This window comes from Cervus elaphus, chromosome X (genome assembly GCF_910594005.1).
Source record: "Cervus elaphus chromosome X, mCerEla1.1, whole genome shotgun sequence".
NCBI classification, from domain to species: Eukaryota; Metazoa; Chordata; class Mammalia; order Artiodactyla; family Cervidae; genus Cervus; species Cervus elaphus.
In genome coordinates this window covers 20,353,340-20,367,486 of record NC_057848.1, presented here as the reverse complement: position 1 = coordinate 20,367,486, position 14,147 = coordinate 20,353,340, and positions in this window count along the sequence as shown.

Here is a 14,147-nt window from a genome sequence, read left to right as displayed (position 1 = left end):
ACGTGTGTGGAAGGGCCATCCCGATCGGAACTCGAGAATATATCCCACGTTCCCGCCGCAACTCGAGAAAAACCATCAGACTTCCCCCTCGCCGCGAGATGAGGCCCGATTCCCCTGCACTGCGTGCAGAGCAATGCCGTGTTGCACATCACACAGGAAAGGAGCCTTGATTTCCTTGATGGCACTCCAGAGAAACCCCAAGAACACTGTTTCAAGGCTAGAGGGATCCTGAGGTCAATGAAGCAACACGAAAGAGCTCCGTGGACCAAAAATCAACTCGAGATGAGAGGTCAGTCCCTGGCTTCGACTCCAGAGGAATACCACATTACCACAAGCACCTCAAGAGGAGGCTTCTCTCATGTCTATGTTTGTGAGAGGGACCCTGAGTTTGCGGCCTCAAGTGGAATGGACACCGCGATGCCCTGAATCGAAATAACGCCGGACTTGCCTGCAGTGACTTGAATGCAGGCTCGCCTTGCATCTCCCAAGACGAAAGGATGTCTGAATCCCCTGTGGAGACCACAGAGAAAGACCTAGTTCCACATCTCATCGCGAACGGAGGCCTCACATCCTTTGAAAACTCCAGAGGGACGCGGAGATCAGTGCCTCCAAAGGAGACGATGCCTGACTCCTCGTGAAACTTGATAGGAATCCCAGGATTCCTGTGGCACGTGGAAAGGGACCCTTGGTCTCCCGCCTCAGCTGGAGAGGCGTCCCAATTGCCCTGCCAAGCCTCGAGGAGAATCCCGAGTTGTCCCTCGCAACTAGGCAGGAGTCCTGACGTTGCTAAACAAAGACGTGTGTGGAAGGGCCATGTCTGTCTTAACTCGAGAATATACCCCAGGTTCCCGCCGCAACTCGAGAAAAACCATGAGTCTTGCCCCTTGCCGTGAGATGAGGCCCGATTCCCCTGCACTGCGTGCAGAGCAATGCCGTGTTGCACATCACACAGGAAAGGAACCTTCATTTCCTTGATGGCACTCCAGAGGAAACCCAAGAACAGTGTTTCAAGGCTAGAGGGATCCTGAGGTCACTGTAGCAACATGAAAGAGCTCCGTGGACCAAAAATCAACTCGAGATGAGAGGTTAGTCCCTGGCTTCGGCTCCAGAGGAATACCACCTTACCACAAGCACCTCAAGAGGAGGCTTCTCTCAGCTCTAGGTATGTGAGAGAGACCCTGAGTTTGCGGCCTCATGTGGAATGGACACCGCGATGCCCTGACTCGAAATAAGGCCGGATATCCCTGCAGTGACTTGAATGCAGGCTCGTCTTGCATCTCCCAAGACGAAAGGATGTCTGAATCCCCTGTGGAGACCACAGAGAAAAACCTAGTTCCCCACCTCATCGCGACCGGAGGCCTCACATTCTTTGAAAACTCCAGAGAGACGCGGAGATCAGTGCCTCCAATGGGGACGATGCCTGACTCCTCGTGAAACTTGATAGGAGTCCCAGGATTCCTGTGGCACGTGGAAAGGGACCCTTGGTCTCCCGCCTCAGCTGGAGAGGCGTCCCAATTGCCCTGCCAAGCCTCGAGGAGAATCCCGAGTTGTCCCTCGCAACTAGGCAGGAGACCTGACCTCGCTGAACAAACACGTGTGTGGAAGGGCCATCACCGTCATAACTCGAGAATATACCCCAGGTTCCCGCCGCAACTCGAGCAAAACCATGAAACTTCCCCCTCGCCGCGAGATGAGGCCCGATTCCCCTGCACTGCGTGCAGAGCAATGCCGTGTTGCATATCACACAGGAAAGGAGCCTTGATTTCCTTGATGGTAGTCCAGAGAAAGCCCAAGAACACTGTTTCAAGGCTAGAGGGATCCTGAGGTCACTGTAGCAACACGAAAGTGCTCCGTGGACAAAAAATCAACTCGAGATGAGAGGTTAGTCCCTGGCTTCGAATCCAGAGAAATACCACCTTACCACAAGCACCTCAAGAGGAGGATTCTCTCACCTCTAGGTATTTGAGAGGAACACTGAGTTTGCAGCCTCAAGTGGAATGGACACCGCGATGCCCTGACTCGAAATAAGGCCGGATATCCCTGCAGTGACTTGAATGCAGGCTCGTCTTGCATCTCCCAAGACGAAAGGATGTCTGAATCCCCTGTGGAGACCACAGAGAAAGACCTAGTTCCCCACCTCATCCCGACCGGAGGCCTCACATCCTTTGAAAACTCCAGAGGGACTCGGAGATCAGTGCCTCCAAAGGAGACGATGCCTGACTCCTCGTGAAACTTGATAGGAGTCCCAGGATTCCTGTGGCACGTGGAAAGGGACACTTGGTCTCCCGCCTCATCTGGAGAGGCGTCACAATTGCCCTGCCAAGCCTCGAGGAGAATCCCGAGTTGTCCCTCGCAACTAGGCAGGAGTCCTGAGGTCGCTGAACAAACACGTGTGTGGAAGGGCCATCCCCGTCGTAACTCGAGAATATAACCCAGGTTCCCGCCGCAACTCGAGAAAAACCATGAGACTTCCCCCTCGCCGCGAGATGAGGCCCGATTCCCCTGCACTGCGTGCAGAGCAATGCCGTGTTGCACATCACACAGGAAAGGAGCCTTGGTTTCCATGATGGCACTCCAGAGAAACCCCAAGAAGACTGTTACAAGGCTAGAGGGATCCTGAGGTCACTGTAGCAATAGGAAAGAGCTCCGTGGACCAAAAATCAACTCGAGATGAGAGGTTAGTCCCTGGCTTCGACTCCAGAGGAATACCACCTTACCACAAGCACCTCAAGAGGAGGCTTCTCTCAGCTCTAGGTATGTGAGAGGGACCCTGAGTTTGGGGCCTCATGTGGAATGGACACCGCGATGCCCTGACTCGAAATAAGGTCGGATATCCCTGCAGTGACTTGAATGCAGGCTCGTCTTGCCTCTCCCAAGACGAAAGGATGTCTGAATCCCCTGTGGAGACCACAGAGAAATACCTAGTTATCGGGACCGGAGGCCTCACATCCTTGGAAAACTCCAGAGAGACGCGGAGATCAGTGCCTCCAAAGCAGACGATGCCTGACTCCTCGTGAAACTTGATAGGAGTCCCAGGATTTCTGTGGCACGTGGAAAGGGACCGTTTGTCTCCCGCCTCAGCTGGAGAGGCGTCCCAATTGCCCTGCCAAGCCTCGAGGAGAATCCCGAGATGTCCCTCGCAACTAGGCAGGAGTCCTGACGTCGCTGAACAAACACGTGTGTGGAAGGGCAATCCCCGTCGTAACTCGAGAATATACCCCAGATTCCCGCCGCAACTCGAGAGAAACCATGAGACTACCCCCTCGCCGCGAGATGAGGCCCGATTCCCCTGCACTGCGTGCAGAGCAATTCCGTGTTGCACATCACACAGGAAAGGAGCCTTGATTTCCATGATGGCACTCCAGAGAAACCCCAAGAAGACTGTTACAAGGCTAGAGGGATGCTGAGGTCACTGTAGCAACACGAAAGAGCTCCGTGGACCAAAAATCAACTCGAGATGAGAGGTTAGTCCCTGGCTTCGACTCCAGAGGAATACCACCTTACCACAAGCACCTCAAGAGGAGGCTTCTCTCAGCTCTAGGTATTTGAGAGGGACCCTGAGTTTGCGGCCTCAAGTGGAATGGACAACGCCCTGCCCTGACTCGAAATAAGGCCGGATATCCCTGCAGTGACTTGAATGCAGGCTCGTCTTGCATCTCCGAAGACGAAAGGATGTCTGAATCCCCTGTGGAGACCACAGAGAAAGACCTAGTTCCCCACATCATCGCGACCGGAGGCCTCACATCCTCGGAAAACTCCAGAGGGACGCGGAGATCAGTGCCTCCAAAGCAGACGATGCCTGACTCCTCGTGAAACTTCATAGGAGTCCCAGGATTCCTGTGGCACGTGGAAAGGGACCCTTGGTCTCCCGCCTCAGCTGGAGAGGCGTCCCAATTGCCCTGCCATGCCTCGAGGAGAATCCCGAGTTGTCCCTCGCAACTAGGCAGGAGTCGTGACGTCACTGAACAAACACGTGTGTGGAAGGGCCATCCCCGTCGTAATTCGAGAATATACCCCAGGTTCCTGCCGCAACTCGAGAAAAACCATGAGACTTACCCCTCGCCGCGAGATGAGGCCCGATTCCCCTGCATTGCGTGCAGAGCAATGCCGTGTTGCACATCACACAGGAAAGGAGCCTTGATTTCCGTGATGGCACTCCACAGAAACCCCAAGAACACTGTCTCAAGGCTAGAGGGATCCTGAGGTCACTGTAGCAACACGAAAGAGCTCCTTGGACCAAAAATCAACTAGAGATGAGAGGTTAGTCCCTGGCTTCGACTCCAGAGGAATACCACCCTACCACAAGCACCTCAAGAGGAGGCTTCTCTCAGCTCTAGGTATGTGAGAGGGACCCTGAGTTTGCAGCCTCAAATGGAATGGACACCGCGATGCCCTGACTCGAAATAAGGCCGGATATCCCAGCAGTGACTTGAATGCAGGCTCGTCTTGCATCTCCGAAGACGAAAGGATGTCTGAATCCCCTGTGGAGACCACAGAGAAAAACCTAGTTCCCCACCTAATCGCGACCGGAGGCCTCACATTCTTTGAAAACTCCAGAGGGACTCGGAGATGAGTGCCTCCAATGGGGACGATGCCTGACTCCTCGTGAAACTTGATAGGAGTCCCAGGATTCCTGTGGCACGTGGAAAGGGACACTTGGTCTCCCGCCTCAGCTGGAGAGGCGTCCCAATTGCCCTGTCAAGCCTCGAGGAGAATTCCGAGTTGTCCCTCACAACTAGGCAAGAGTGCTGACGTCGCTGAACAAACACGTGTGTGGAAGGGGCATCCCCGTCGTAAATCGAGAATATACCCCAGGTTCCTGCCGCAACTCGAGAAAAACCATGAGACTTCCCCCTCGCCGCGAGATGAGGCCCAATTCCCCTGCACTGCGTGCAGAGCAATGCCGTGTTGCACATCACACAGGAAAGGAGCCTTGATTTCCTTGATGGCAGTCCAGAGAAACCCCAAGAACACTGTTTCAAGGCTAGAGGGATCCTGAGGTCACTGTAGGAACACGAAAGAGCTCCGTGGACCAAAAATCAACTCGAGATGAGAGGTTAGTCCCTGGCTTCGACTCCAGAGGAATACCACCTTACCACAAGCACCTCAAGAGGAGGCTTCTCTCAGCTCTAGGTATGTGAGAGGGACCCTGAGTTTGCGGCCTCAAGTGGAATGAACACCGCGATGCCCTGACTCGAAATAAGGCCGGATATCCCTGCAGTGACTTGAATGCAGGCTCGTCTTGCATCTTCCAAGACGAAAGGATGTCTGAATCCCCTGTGGAGACCACAGAGAAAGACTTAGTTCCCCACCTCATCGCGACCGGAGGCCTCACATCCTTTGAAAATTTCAGAGGGACGCAGAGATCAGTGCCTCCAAAGGAGACGATGCCTGACTACTCGTGAAACTTGATAGGAGTCCCAGGATTCCAGTGGCACGTGGAAAGTGACCCTTGGTCTCCCGCCTCAGCTGGAGAGGCGTCCCTATGGCCCTGCCAAGCCTCGAAGAGAATCCCGAGTTGTCCCTCGCAACTAGGCAAGATTCCTGACGTCGCTGAACAAACACGTGTGTGGAAGGGCCATCCCTGTCGTAACTCGAGAATATACCCCAGGTTCCCGCTGCAACTCGAGAAAAACCATGAGACTTTCCCCTCGCCGCGAGATGAGGCCCGATTCCCCTGCACTGCGTGCAGAGCAATGCCGTGTTGCACATCACACAGGAAAGGAGCCTTGATTTCCTTGATGGCACTCCAGAGAAACCCCAAGAACACTGTTTCAAGGCTAGAGGGATCCTGAGGTCACTGTAGCTACAAGAAAGAGCTCCGTGGACCAAAAATCAACTCGAGATGAGAGGTTAGTCCCTGGCTTCGATTCCAGAGGAATACCACCTTACCACAAGCACCTCAAGAGGAGGCTTCTCTCATCTCTAGGTATGTGAGAGGGACCCTGAGTTTGCGGCCTCAAGTGGAATGGACACCGTGATGTCCTTACGCGAATTAAGGCCGGACATGCCTGCAGTGTCTTGAATGCAGGCTCGTCTTGCATCTCCCAAGATGAAAGGATGTCTGAATCCCCTGTGGAGACCACAGAGAAAGACCTAGTTCCCCACCTCATCCCGACCGGAGGCCTCACATCCTTTGAAAACTCCATAGGGACGCAGAGATCAGTGCCTCCAAAGGAGTCGATGCCTGACTCCTCGTGAAACTTGATAGGAGTCCCTGGATTCCTGTGGCACGTGGAAAGGGACCCTTGGTCTCCCGCCTCAGCTGGAGAGGCGTCCCAATTGCCCTGCCAAGCCTCGAGGAGAATCCCGAGTTGTCCCTCGCAACTAGGCAGGAGTCCTGACGTTGCTGAACAAACACGTGTGTGGAAGGGCCATGCCTGTCTTAACTCGAGAATATACCCCAGGTTCCCGCCGCAACTCGAGAAAAACCAAGAGACTTCCCCCTCGCCGCAAGATGAGGCCCGATTCCCCTGCACTGCGTGCAGAGCAATGCCGTGTTGCACATCACACAGGAAAGGAACCTTCATTTCCTTGATGGCACTCCAGAGGAAACCCAAGAACAGTGTTTCAAGGCTAGAGGGATACTGAGGTCACTGTAGCAACATGAAAGAGCTCCGTGGACCAAAAATCAACTCGAGATGAGAGGTTAGTCCCTGGCTTCGGCTCCAGAGGAATAAAACCTTACCACAAACAACTCAAGAGGAGGCTTCTCTCAGCTCTAGGTATGTGAGAGAGACCCTGAGTTTGCGGCCTCATGTGGAATGGACACCGCGATGCCCTGACTCGAAATAAGGCCGGATATCCCTGCAGTGACTTGAATGCAGGCTCGTCTTGCATCTCCCAAGACGAAAGGATGTCTGAATCCCCTGTGGAGACCACAGAGAAAGACCTAGTTCCCCACCTCATCGCGACCGGAGGCCTCACATCCTTTGAAAACTCCAGAGGGACGCGGAGATCAGTGGCTCCAAAGGAGACGATGCCTGACTCCTCGTGAAACTTGATAGGAGTCCCAGGATTACTGTGGCACGTGGAACGGGAGCCTTGGTCTCCCGCCTCAGCTGGAGAGGCGTCCCAATTGCCCTGCCAAGCCTCGAGGAGAATTCCGAGTTGTCCCTCGCAACTAGGCAGGAGTCCTGACGTCGCTGAACAAACACTTGTGTGGAAGGGCCATCCCGATCGGAACTCGAGAATATATCCCACGTTCCCGCCGCAACTCGAGAAAAACCATCAGACTTCCCCCTCGCCGCGAGATGAGGCCCGATTCCCCTGCACAGCGTGCAGAGCAATGCCGTGTTGCACATCACACAGGAAAGGAGCCTTGATTTCCTTGATGGCACTACAGAGAAACCCCAAGAACACTGTTTCAAGGCTAGAGGGATCCTGAGGTCAATGAAGCAACACGAAAGAGCTCCGTGGACCAAAAATCAACTCGAGATGAGAGGTTAGTCCCTGGCTTCGACTCCAGAGGAATACCACCTTACCACAAGCACCTCAAGAGGAGGCTTCTCTCATGTCTAGGTTTGTGAGAGGGACCCTGAGTTTGCGGCCTCAAGTGGAATGGACACCGCGATGCCCTGACTCGAAATAACGCCGGACTTGCCTGCAGTGACTTGAATGCAGGCTCGTCTTGCATCTCCCAAGACGAAAGGATGTCTGAATCCCCTTTGGAGACCACAGAGAAAGACCTAGTTCCCCATCTCATCGGGAACGGAGGCCTCACATCCTTTGAAAACTCCAGAGGGACGCAGAGATCAGTGCCTCCAAAGGAGACGATGCCTGACTCCTCGTGAAACTTGATAGGAATCCCAGGATTCCTGTGGCACGTGGAAAGGGACCCTTGGTCTCCCGCCTCAGCTGGAGAGGCGTCCCAATTGCCCTGCCAAGCCTGGAGGAGAATCCCGAGTTGTCCCTCGCAACTAGGCAGGAGTCCTGACGTTGCTGAACAAACACGTGTGTGGAAGGGCCATGCCTGTCTTAACTCGAGAATATACCCCAGGTTCCCGCCGCAACTCGAGAAAAACCATGAGACTTCCCCCTCGCCGCGAGATGAGGCCCGATTCCCCTGCACTGCGTGCAGAGCAATGCCGTGTTGCACATCACACAGGAAAGGAACCTTCATTTCCTTGATGGCACTCCAGAGGAAACCCAAGAACAGTGTTTCAAGGCTAGAGGGATCCTGAGGTCACTGTAGCAACATGAAAGAGCTCCGTGGACCAAAAATCAACTCGAGATGAGAGGTTAGTCCCTGACTTCGGCTCCAGAGGAATACCACCTTAACACAAGCAACTCAAGAGGAGGCTTCTCTCAGTTCTAGGTATGTGAGAGAGACCCTGAGTTTGCGGCCTCATGTGGAATGGACACCGCGATGCCCTGACTCGAAATAAGGCCGGATATCCCTGCAGTGACTTGAATGCAGGCTCGTCTTGCATCTCCCAAGACGAAAGGATGTCTGAATCCCCTGTGGAGACCACAGAGAAAAACCTAGTTCCCCACCTCATCGCGACCGGAGGCCTCACATTCTTTGAAAACTCCAGAGAGACGCGGAGATCAGTGCCTCCAATGGGGACGATGCCTGACTCCTCGTGAAACTTGATAGGAGTCCCAGGATTCCTGTGGCACGTGGAAAGGGACCCTTGGTCTCCCGCCTCAGCTGGAGAGGCGTCCCAATTGCCCTGCCAAGCCTCGAGGAGAATCCCGAGTTGTCCCTCGCAACTAGGCAGGAGACCTGACCTCGCTGAACAAACACGTGTGTGGAAGGGCTATCACCGTCATAACTCGAGAATATACCCCAGGTTCCCGCCGCAACTCGAGAAAAACCATGAGACTTCCCCCTCGCCGCGAGATGAGGCCCGATTCCCCTGCACTGCGTGCAGAGCAATGCCGTGTTGCACATCACACAGGAAAGGAGCCTTGATTTCCTTGATGGCAGTCCAGAGAAACCCCAAGAACACTGTTTCAAGGCTAGAGGGATCCTGAGGTCACTGTAGCAACACGAAAGAGCTCCGTGGACCAAAAATCAACTCGAGATGAGAGGTTAGTCCCTGGCTTCGACTCCAGAGGAATACCACCTTACCACAAGCACCTCAAGAGGAGGCTTCTCTCAGCTCTAGGTATGTGAGAGGGACCCTGAGTTTGCGGCCTCAAGTGGAATGGACACCGCGCTGCCCTGACTCGAAATAAGGCCGGATATCCCTGCAGTGACTTGAATGCAGGCTCGCCTTGCATCTCCCAAGACGAAAGGATGTCTGAATCCCCTGTGGAGACCACAGAGAAAGACCTAATTCCCCACCTCATCGCGACCGGAGGCCTCACATCCTTTGAAAACTCCAGAGGGACGCGGAGATCAGTGCCTCCAAAGGAGACGATGCCTGACTCCTCGTGAAACTTGATAGGAGTCCCAGGATTCCTGTGGCACGTGGAAAGTGACCCTTGGTCTCCCGCCTCAGCTGGAGAGGCGTCCCAATTGCCCTGCCATGCCTCGAGGCGAATCCCGAGTTGTCACTCGCAACTAGGCAGGAGTCCTGATGTCACTGAACAAACACGTGTGTGGAAGGGCCACCCCGTCCTAACTCGAGAATATACCCCAGGTTCCCGCCGCAACTCGAGAAAAACCTTGAGACTTCCTCCTCGCCGAGAGATGAGGCCCGATTCCCCTGCACTGCGTGCAGAGCAATGCCGTGTTGCACATCACACAGGAAAGGAGCCTTGGTTTCCATGATGGCACTCCAGAGAAACCCCAAGAAGACTGTTACAAGGCTAGAGGGATCCTGAGGTCACTGTAGCAATAGGAAAGAGCTCCGTGGACCAAAAATCAACTCGAGATGAGAGGTTAGTCCCTGGCTTCGACTCCAGAGGAATACCACCTTACCACAAGCACCTCAAGAGGAGGCTTCTCTCAGCTCTAGGTATGTGAGAGGGACCCTGAGTTTGGGGCCTCATGTGGAATGGACACCGCGATGCCCTGACTCGAAATAAGGTCGGATATCCCTGCAGTGACTTGAATGCAGGCTCGTCTTGCCTCTCCCAAGACGAAAGGATGTCTGAATCCCCTGTGGAGACCACAGAGAAATACCTAGTTATCGGGACCGGAGGCCTCACATCCTTGGAAAACTCCAGAGAGACGCGGAGATCAGTGCCTCCAAAGCAGACGATGCCTGACTCCTCGTGAAACTTGATAGGAGTCCCAGGATTTCTGTGGCACGTGCAAAGGGACCGTTTGTCTCCCGCCTCAGCTGGAGAGGCGTCCCAATTGCCCTGCCAAGCCTCGAGGAGAATCCCGAGTTGTCCCTCGCAACTAGGCAGGAGTTCTGATGTCGCTGAACAAACACGTGTGTGGAAGGGCCATCCCCGTCGTAACTCGAGAATATACCCCAGATTCCCGCCGCAACTCGAGAGAAACCATGAGACTACCCCCTCGCCGCGAGATGAGGCCCGATTCCCCTGCACTGCGTGCAGAGCAATTCCGTGTTGCATATCATACAGGAAAGGAGCCTTGGTTTCCATGATGGCACTCCAGAGAAACCCCAAGAAGACTGTTACAAGGCTAGAGGGATCCTGAGGTCACTGTAGCAATAGGAAAGAGCTCCGTGGACCAAAAATCAACTCGAGATGAGAGGTTAGTCCCTGGCTTCGACTCCAGAGGTATACCATCTTACCACAAGCACCTCAAGAGGAGGCTTCTCTCAGCTCTAGGTATGTGAGAGGGACCCTGAGTTTGCGGCCTCATGTGGAATGGACACCGCGATGCCCTGACTCGAAATAAGGCCGAATATCCCTGCAGTGACTTGAATGCAGGCTCGTCTTGCCTCTCCCAAGACGAAAGGATGTCTGAATCCCCTGTGGATAACACAGAGAAAGACCTAGTTATCGGGACCGGAGGCCTCACATCCTTGGAAAACTCCAGAGGGACGCGGAGATCAGTGCCTCCAAAGCAGACGATGCCTGACTCCTCGTGAAACTTGATAGGAGTCCCAGGATTTCTGTGGCACTTGGAAAGGGACCCTTGGTCTCCCGCCTCAGCTGGAGAGGCGTCCCAATTGCCCTGCCAAGCCTCGAGGAGAATCCCGAGTTGTCCCTCGCAACTAGGCAGGAGTTCTGACGTCGCTGAACAAACACGTGTGTGGAAGGGCCATCCCCGTCGTAACTCGAGAATATACCCCAGGTTCCCGCCGCAACTCGAGAAAAACCATGAGACTTGCCCCTCGCCGTGAGATGAGGCCCGATTTCCCTGCACTGCGTGCAGAGCAATGCCGTGGTGCACATCACACAGGAAAGGAGCCTTGATTTCCTTGATGGCACTCCAGAGAAAGCCCAAGAACACTGTTTCAAGGCTAGAGGGATCCTGAGGTCACTGTAGCAACACGAAAGTGCTCCGTGGACAAAAAATCAACTCGAGATGAGAGGTTAGTCCCTGGCTTCGAATCCAGAGAAATACCACCTTACCACAAGCACCTCAAGAGGAGGATTCTCTCACCTCTAGGTATTTGAGAGGAACACTGAGTTTGCAGCCTCAAGTGGAATGGACACCGCGATGCCCTGACTCGAAATAAGGCCGGATATCCCTGCAGTGACTTGAATGCAGGCTCGTCTTGCATCTCCCAAGACGAAAGGATGTCTGAATCCCCTGTGGAGACCACAGAGAAAGACCTAGTTCCCCACCTCATCGCGACCGGAGGCCTCAATCCTTTGAAAACTCCAGAGGGACTCGGAGATCAGTGCCTCCAAAGAAGACGATGCCTGACTCCTCGTGAAACTTGATAGGAGTCCCAGGATTCCTGTGGCACGTGGAAAGGGACACTTGGTCTCCCGCCTCAGCTGGAGAGGCGTCCCAATTGCCCTGCCAAGCCTCGAGGAGAATCCCGAGTTGTCCCTCCCAACTAGGCAGGAGTCCTGAGGTCGCTGAACAAACACGTGTGTGGAAGGGCCATCCCCGTCGTAACTCGAGAATATAACCCAGGTTCCCGCCGCAACTCGAGAAAAACCATGAGACTTCCCCCTCGCCGCGAGATGAGGCCCGATTCCCCTGCACTGCGTGCAGAGCAATGCCGTGTTGCACATCACACAGGAAAGGAGCCTTGGTTTCCATGATGGCACTCCAGAGAAACCCCAAGAAGACTGTTACAAGGCTAGAGGGATCCTGAGGTCACTGTAGCAATAGGAAAGAGCTCCGTGGACCAAAAATCAACTCGAGATGAGAGGTTAGTCCCTGGCTTCGACTCCAGAGGAATACCACCTTACCACAAGCACCTCAAGAGGAGGCTTCTCTCAGCTCTAGGTATGTGAGAGGGACCCTGAGTTTGGGGCCTCATGTGGAATGGACACCGCGATGCCCTGACTCGAAATAAGGTCGGATATCCCTGCAGTGACTTGAATGCAGGCTCGTCTTGCATCTCCCAAGACGAAAGGATGTCTGAATCCCCTGTGGAGACCACAGAGAAATACCTAGTTATCGGGACCGGAGGCCTCACATCCTTGGAAAACTCCAGAGAGACGCGGAGATCAGTGCCTCCAAAGCAGACGATGCCTGACTCCTCGTGAAACTTGATAGGAGTCCCAGGATTTCTGTGGCACGTGCAAAGGGACCGTTTGTCTCCCGCCTCAGCTGGAGAGGCGTCCCAATTTCCCTGCCAAGCCTCGAGGAGAATCCCGAGTTGTCCCTCGCAACTAGGCAGGAGTCCTGACGTCGCTGAACAAACACGTGTGTGGAAGGGCCATCCCCGTCGTAACTCGAGAATATACCCCAGATTCCCGCCGCAACTCGAGAGAAACCATGAGACTACCCCCTCGCCGCGAGATGAGGCCCGATTCCGCTGCACTGCGTGCAGAGCAATTCCGTGTTGCATATCATACAGGAAAGGAGCCCTGATTTCCATGATGGCACTCCAGAGAAACCCCAAGAAGACTGTTACAAGGCTAGAGGGATGCTGAGGTCACTGTAGCAACACGAAAGAGCTCCGTGGACCAAAAATCAACTCGAGATGAGAGGTTAGTCCCTGGCTTCGACTCCAGAGGAATACCACCTTACCACAAGCACCTCAAGAGGAGGCTTCTCTCAGCTCTAGGTATTTGAGAGGGACCCAGAGTTTGCGGCCTCAAGTGGAATGGACAACGCCCTGCCCTGACTCGAAATAAGGCCGGATATCCCTGCAGTGACTTGAATGCAGGCTCGTCTTGCATCTCCCAAGACGAAATGATGTCTGAATCCCCTGTGGAGACCACAGAGAAAGACCTAGTTCCCCACATCATCGCGACCGGAGGCCTCACATCCTCGGAAAACTCCAGAGGGACGCGGAGATCAGTGCCTCCAAAGCAGACGATGCCTGACTCCTCGTGAAACTTGATAGGACTCCCAGGATTCCTGTGGCACGTGGAAAGGGACCCTTGGTCTCCCGCCTCAGCTGGAGAGGCGTCCCAATTGCCCTGCCAAGCCTCGAGGAGAATCCCGAGTTGTCCCTCGCAACTAGGCAGGAGTCCTGACGTCACTGAACAAACACGTGTGTGGAAGGGCCATCCCCGTCGTAACTCGAGAATATACCCCAGGTTCCTGCCGCAACTAGAGAAAAACCATGAGACTTACCCCTCGCCGCGAGATGAGGCCCGATTACCCTGCACTGCGTGCAGAGCAATGCCGTGTTGCACATCACACAGGAAAGGAGCCTTGATTTCCGTGATGGCACTCCACAGAAACCCCAAGAACACTGTTTCAAGGCTAGAGGGATCCTGAGGTCACTGTAGCAACACAAAAGAGCTCCTTGGACCAAAAATCAACTAGAGATGAGAGGTTAGTCCCTGGCTTCGACTCCAGAGAAATACCACCTTACCACAAGCACCTCAAGAGGAGGCTTCTCTCAGCTCTAGGTATGTGAGAGGGACCCTGAGTTTGCAGCCTCAAATGGAATGGACACCGCGATGCCCTGACTCGAAATAAGGCCGGATATCCCAGCAGTGACTTGAATGCAGGCTCGTCTTGCATCTCCGAAGACGAAAGGATGTCTGAATCCCCTGTGGAGACCACAGAGAAAGACTTAATTCCCCACCTCATCGCGACCGGAGGCCTCACATCCTTTGAAAATTTTAGAGGGACGCAGAGATCAGGGCCTCCAAAGGAGACGATGCCTGACTACTCGTGAAACTTGATAGGAGTC